We start from the raw sequence: 6,997 nt of genomic DNA, 5'->3' as shown, positions 1-6,997 counted from the left end.
CTAGAAATCAGGTAAAAAAAAAAAAAAAAAAAAAAAAAAAAAAAAGTAAATAACACAATTACAAAGATGTCTGTAACCAACATTTCCTATTTTTATCAAAATGTCTGCTTTATCCAAAGCAGACATATGTGAATATTCCTTTGACCCTTAGATCTTCCCTTTTTTGTGCCGTGGCTCTCTCTGGCAATCTGGTGAAGCCTATGAACCCCTTTCTCAGAATGTTTTCGAATGCATACAACCAAACATGCAGGGAAACCAATGATAATGAACTACAGTGCTGTCCACAGACCCCATGGACAAAAGGACACTGAAAGACACCTGGCAGGAGGCAAAAAGAATAAGCCTCATCACCTGACATAATTGTGCTACGTGGCATAAGACTTCAGAACCTGGACAGAACTGGAGACTCTAGACCTCCTTCTATCAGAATCCTCATTTCTCAAGAAAACATGAAGTTAGATGCTCTTATTAAGGGAAAGGAATGCCTCATTAAGAAACGATGACATCACTCATCATCAGGGAAATACAAATCAAAACCACAATGAGATACCACCTCACAGCTATCAGGATGGCTAACATTAACAACTCAGACAATGGCAGATGTCAGTGAGGATGTGGAGAAAGAGGATCTCTTTTGCATTGTTGGTGGGAATGCAAGCTGGTGCAGCCACTCTGGAAAACAGTATGGAGATTCCTCAAAAAACTAAAAATAGAACTACCCTACGACCCAGCAATTGCACTACTAGTCATTTATCCAAGGGATACAGGTGTGCTGTTTCAAAGGGACACATGTACCCCCATGTTTATAGCAGCACTATCAACAATAGGCAAAGTATGGAAAGAGCCCAAATGTCCATTGACAGATGAAAGATAAAGAAAATGTGCTATATACACACACACACACACACACACACACACACACACACACACACACACAATACTCGACAATCAAAAAGAATGAAATCTTGCCATTTGCAACTACGTGGATGGAACTGGATGGTATTATGCTAAGTGAAATTAGTCAGAGAAAGACAAAAATCATATTTCACTCAAATGAGACAAAACAGATGAACATAAGGGAAGGGAAACAAAAATAATATAGAAACAGGGAGGGGGACAAAGCATAAGAGACTCATAAATACGGAGAACAAACTGAGGGTTACGGGAGGGATTGTGGGAGGGGGGATGGGCTAAATGGGTAAGAGGCATGAAGGAATCTACTCCTGAAATCACTGTTGCATTATATGCTAACTTGGATGTAAATTAAAAAATAAATTATTTAAAAAAAAAAAGAAACAAAGCGGTTTTTATATTGCTTTCCCCATGCCCTTTCCCCCATATCCTCCCTGGTATTTACTTTTCCTCCTCAGCTTCCCTTTCGAAACAGAATGGAGACCAGGAATTGGCAACACTCGTGCAAATTTTAGGTCTTCTCTTTGAAAATACAATTCTGTTTTTTCCACAGCAACCTCCCCTTTACTTTACTTTTCACTGTAGTAAAATTAACAAATCATCTGACTTATACATTGCTAAAGAACAACACTGGTCTGTAACATCATTTCGAACAACTTAGAAAGCTACCCCAACCTGCAAATCCAAACATCCCACACCCTACCGAAGGCTGAGCAGTAACACCCAAGTCAAAGGTAGGGCAAACCACTTCTGCTTTGAAGGAAAGACCACTGTCATCACCCCTGTCTGCCAACACACAAGTTCTGTCTGTATCGGGGGTCTCCATGTAAAGTTCCTAAGTAAGAGGATCACAAGAGCTATAAACCCTACCTTAATTAAATCAATCTTAGTACACCCAAAGACAACACGCTAGGCTAGAAATCAAATCCCAGGAAACAACTGGAAAATGTGGGCACCGGGTAATGGTAGGGCTCCAGAGGTTTTGGCAGAAAATGGGTCGTTCTATTGGCACTTGATTAAAAATCTGCTTCCACCTGGGTCAGTGCGTTTCACAGGCACGATTCAGCTCTGCATGCAGAGTAGCCGTGTCAATGGAAGGCCCCGCGGGAGGAAAAAAAGAAAAGCAGTAGCTCCCCAAACCCCAGAGCCACTGAAATGGTATATCTGGATTCGTATCTGGGAAACAAAAGAGCTGCGAGAATATGATGTACCAAATGGATGAGAAGCACTTTCTTTGAGCAACACTGTCACCGCTGTGGGGTCTGCAGGAAGCCAGGTCTCTGCCCAAGCACACGCTCCTCCCCACATCTCCCTGATCAGCGGTCTAACTTGGTAAAAGCGCGACTTGCTTGCTTTTTAGTTCTAATACATTGTCTTTATAAACCGCACACTAGTTCTTGTGTAATTTCGATGAATCTTCAAGCAGACATGAAGAGCAAACAATCACTGGGCTTCAGTTTGCTTTTTAGGTGACACTTGGAAAGAGAGTCTTTTTTGATGTGTAATGTTGTTTTTGAACTAGACTACAGGCAAGTGGTCCATCTTCTCTTTTCCTCGTGATCCCACATGGAGCTCTGCACACAGAGAGGATCAATCTATCACTCTGATGGAAAAAATGCAACCGTTTGTGCCAGAAAGGCACAATCGTCTTTTAAATGTGAGGTCAGCTCAGGCAACTTCTGCACCTTAGTTGCAGCCATTCACTGACATCCTGGTGTTAGCAGGTCAGACACACCGAAGTGCCAGGCAAGAAATCCACAGGAAGGCCAGCTCTGTGACAGACAAATGGCAGTGCCCAGTGATCACGAAGTACCAGGGCTCCCATCAGCATGATTCATAAGATCTCCCTGATATCACAAACTCAACAGCTGTTGGTCTTGCTTAGGCCATCTGATAGGGATAAGTGGTTACCAAGAGGCCCGCAGAAATGAACGAATGAATAGATAATGCAAGCAGCATCTCAGAAAGGGAGAAGACTGTCTGATGAAAAGGCAATCTTAATTCATTACAGGGAAACACTGAATTTTATGGTCTTCTGAGCATCAAGGGAAAGTCAGGAGATGACTTTAAACAGAGGTGAAGGGATTTCAACGTAAAGCTTGAGTCCATTTCTTTTCTGAAAGTATTTCCCAATGATTAAAAAGAAATCATAGTAAGAACCCCATCCAGTCTTGACAGTGTGTGACTCGGAAGAGAAAAGTACACAGCATAATAGCCCTCTTCCTCTCAGGGAAGAGCACCAAGTCATCTAGGGTAAATTCACTTTATACCTAAGATATAATCTCTTACAGGAAATTTAAAACAATAACTTGAGACTTGGCAGTTTTATCATCCAAGCTATTGGGCTAAGCTTCAAGCTACTAATCCCTTGAGGAAAAGCATAGCCAGGAGACAGCTAAAACGAGCTTAAGAATGTATATAGTCATTTTATTATAAATGGCTACTTTGGAACCATTTTGTTTGACTTTGACTCTTTAAAGGCAAAGATTAGCCAATACACATTTTGGACACACTTGGAAAACAACCTGTCAATTTATCTGTGAAAAGAGAGATGCCTCTGAAAATTCATGCATCATGTCGGTGAGGGTGGGGGGGCAGTTGCCGGAAAAAAAAACCAAAAAACCCACATTTTGGCTATTGCTAAAAGCCAAGCAGAAACCTCCTGTTATCAAGGATAAGTGGAAAACTACTGCTTATTATATGGTATTACACAGTTTACAGCAACTGCAAGTGCTCATTACAAACTGCACATCACACTTATCATCAGAGAGGGCAGCGAGAGCATGGGCACAGGCGTGCAACAAAACACGCTCAGTTTGCTAAGCATCCCTACGGCTGAGGTTATTGTTACCAATACAAAGGTGACAAAGAAGTGGACTGGCTGAGTTTACAGGCTGCAATCCTGCCACCTCCGGGAAGATCTGTGCTCAAAGGCACACTTGAACTTCCCTCCAGCAGGCTGAAGGGAGGAGGAGTGATCTTTATTTATCCACTGAGGCCAAGTCCACTCCCTTCTATGTAGTATGTGTGTCCAGATTTAGCATGCTGCTTGCTCCCATAAATGTTATCTCTACTGAGTCATTCAGAGAAGATTTGGTCTAGCTAAGTGTGTCAGAGTCCACAATTGCCTCTATTTACATTTAGATCAAGGCCCTTCAGTTACTGCTGGTCCTGAGCTGATTGGAAAAGCTTAAATATAATGAGCCCATAGAGGAGGAAAGTGCCCACCCAGCACAGTGCCTGACCTAGCACAGTGGCTCGAAGGCTGTCTGCTGTTAAGTTAATGGATGGATAAACAGCAAGTTTGGGGTTAACATGGGCCCATGCTCCACAGACTGGGGGCTTTAGCAGAGCAGTGATTCAGTATTAGTTGCAAGATAATCTTGGTTAAGGAAGTGGCAAAAGGAGAAAATAGTATCTGAGAGTATCAGGTGTTCCATTTCCAAATATGAATGGTTTAGAAGAATGTGCCCTATGTTCCCTTCTCATCTCCTCAGAAATTTATAAAGTTAATTAATATTAATGTAAGAATATGATATTAATGCACTGTGAAGGTATAAATTTGAAAATCAGACAAGAAATCCAACAATGAATGCATTTGTTGATGACAGTACACACCACGTCTTACGAAACACCTATTGTGGTTCTCTGTCCCCACAGGGCAATAGAACCACTTCTCTATGTATTTGAGGCCTTCGATTAGTCTACCTGGAGGACCTACAAACAGACAGAGGCTGTATATGAGGGGCTCAACGGTGCTGTGAGAACATGGACTTTAGAATCATACCCTCCTGTTAGTTGAAACCTGTGATCCAACATTACGTTAGTGGAGGTTTGGACTTTTATTTTATTTAGGAGAAATGAATTGAGAAGATTCAGAAACGTGAAGCAAGCCCAAAGCTTCCATGAGCCTCTCCTCCCCCCCCCTTACCCCCTCCCCGCGGCTCCCGGCACACCCTGGAGAAAAGTCTATACATTTCACAGCTCCAGCAGTCAGAATTTCTATTAAGCCTATGTATCTACTGCCAAGTCCTATAGAGAATTCAGTAACTCCCTAGAGAATAAGGAAGGAAAAAAGAACAATATAAATAAATTACCTTCATCTAATAGCAGCAGTACCAACAGGAGCTGCCCTCCTTTGCCTGAGCATCACCCCCACCTAAGGAACTTATAGTAGAGGCTCTGAGAACCAGAGATAAGGAAGCAAGGGATATTATTCAGGTTTTTTCACCAGAGAAAAATCAGGAACTCTCTGGTACAAGTTTAATGTGCAAAATGCCTGGAAGGAGAAATACAAACAAGACGACTATTCGTCACCCCCTCCAGGTCCAGACTGTGAAGCCACATTCCTGGGAGTGCAAACATTCTTTTGCTCAGTTTAGGTTTACTAGGTGGGCTCTGTACTGTGGTATAAATTTGGATAAAGAGGTGAAAAGTGTATGAGCAGAAAGCACTCAGTAACTCCCTCCAAAGCAGCTGGTAAATGTGTGCAATTCCACATGATCACCAATCTGCAACTACACTTTAAAACTTTGCAAGAAATGTTTATTACTGATACTCAGTACGTAATTTACAACACCGTGGTGAAATTCGTACATTCCATTTCAAGGGCTTGTGAAAAGAAAATGTCATCTATGGGGGAAATATGCTTTATGGATCTTGGCTGAAAACAGACGAAAAACACACATGCAAGTCTCTTTTGGTAGAAGGGAATAATCTAATAAATAGCCTAATGAACAGGGTAATGATTTTTTGTTTTTTGTTTGTTTTTTGGGGTTTTTTTTTGTAGGCAATAGGAAGGAAAAGGGAAAAAAAAACAGAGACTAATAGACTCCAAACCTGGATAATGAAGCCCTAGGTGATTTGATATAGAGACTAGGCTTTTAAAACCAATTTGTAAAATCTGAATTATGATACAGCTAACAGGCTGGATACATTAATATTCTGCGGAAGAAGTAGTAATGAGAGCAAGGTAAGAGATCATGTGAAAATATATGTGGATTTCTTTGTAATCTATAGTCTTCATCAGGCCTTCTGGAAGGTGAGTCTGCTTCCGACTTGTACCTTTATGTGATTTTCAAATCTGAAGTTCACAGCTTTCTTTGGTTGGGAATGACTAGGTTCAAAATACATCTTCTCAGAAAAAGTCCCTAGCTGCATGGTATATTCTGATCATGTCTATATTCTCATAGCCTTCATATGACTGTCTCTCACCATGGGCTTATTGGCTATGCAGCATTCTGGGAACAAGGGATGCAGAATCAGGAGATCTGGGTTGGAATCTGGATCCATCAGATGAGAACTTGAGGAGGCATTTGTACTCTGTACCTGTCTCAGAGTCCCATCTGTAAAATGAGAGGCTTAGACTATGATTTCCAAGGTATTTTTAGTTAAACTATTTTATGACTACAGGATCCTGTTTTGTATTTTGTACTTTGTGGTGTGGGTGTGATGGTTCCTAAATATTCAGAAATTGTGGACATCCTGTAAGTTCCTTTGGAACAGTGTCTTGTGTCTCCTAGTATTTGCCCTCACAATGTAGCTTTTATCTACCAGGGTCACTTAATAAATATTAGGCTGAATCAAAGCTGGCTGGGCTATGCATTTGATTACAGATGTAGTAACCAGAGACTACTCTGGAAAGATCTGGCCTGTACTTCCAGGGGATAGATCCCAGTGCATCTTGAAAAATGGCTAGCTCTTTTTTTTTTTTTTAATATGAAATTTATTGTCAAATTGGTTTCCATACAACACCCAGTTCTCATCCCAACAGGTGCTCTCCTCAATGCCCATCACCCACTTTCCCCTCCCCCTCACCCCCCATCAACCCTCAGTTTATTCTCAGTATTTAAGAGTCTCTTATGGTTTGCCTCCTTCCCTCTCTGTAACTCCCCCCACCCCCTTCTCCTCTCCCCTGGTCTTCTGTTGAGTTTTTCAGGATCCACACATGAGTGAAATCATATGGTATCTTGTCTTTCTCTTCCTGACTTATTTCACTTAGCATAACACTCTCCAGTTACATCCACGTTGCTACAAAAAGCCAGATTTCATTCTTTCTCATTGAAAAATGGCCAGCTTTTTAAAA

The 6,997-nt window shown here is 41.4% G+C and overlaps 1 protein-coding gene across 3 annotated transcripts in view; it reads right to left on the bottom strand.

The window, feature by feature from the left end:
• The window catches only part of BTBD9 (BTB domain containing 9), a 413,047-nt gene that overhangs the window by 61,553 nt on the left and 344,497 nt on the right, over positions 1-6,997 (bottom strand). The gene's annotated exons all lie outside the window — the stretch shown is intronic.

The sequence above is a fragment of the Panthera uncia genome, assembly GCF_023721935.1.
Source record: "Panthera uncia isolate 11264 chromosome B2 unlocalized genomic scaffold, Puncia_PCG_1.0 HiC_scaffold_24, whole genome shotgun sequence".
NCBI classification, from domain to species: Eukaryota; Metazoa; Chordata; class Mammalia; order Carnivora; family Felidae; genus Panthera; species Panthera uncia.
This window is presented reverse-complemented; position numbering and strand designations above follow the sequence as displayed.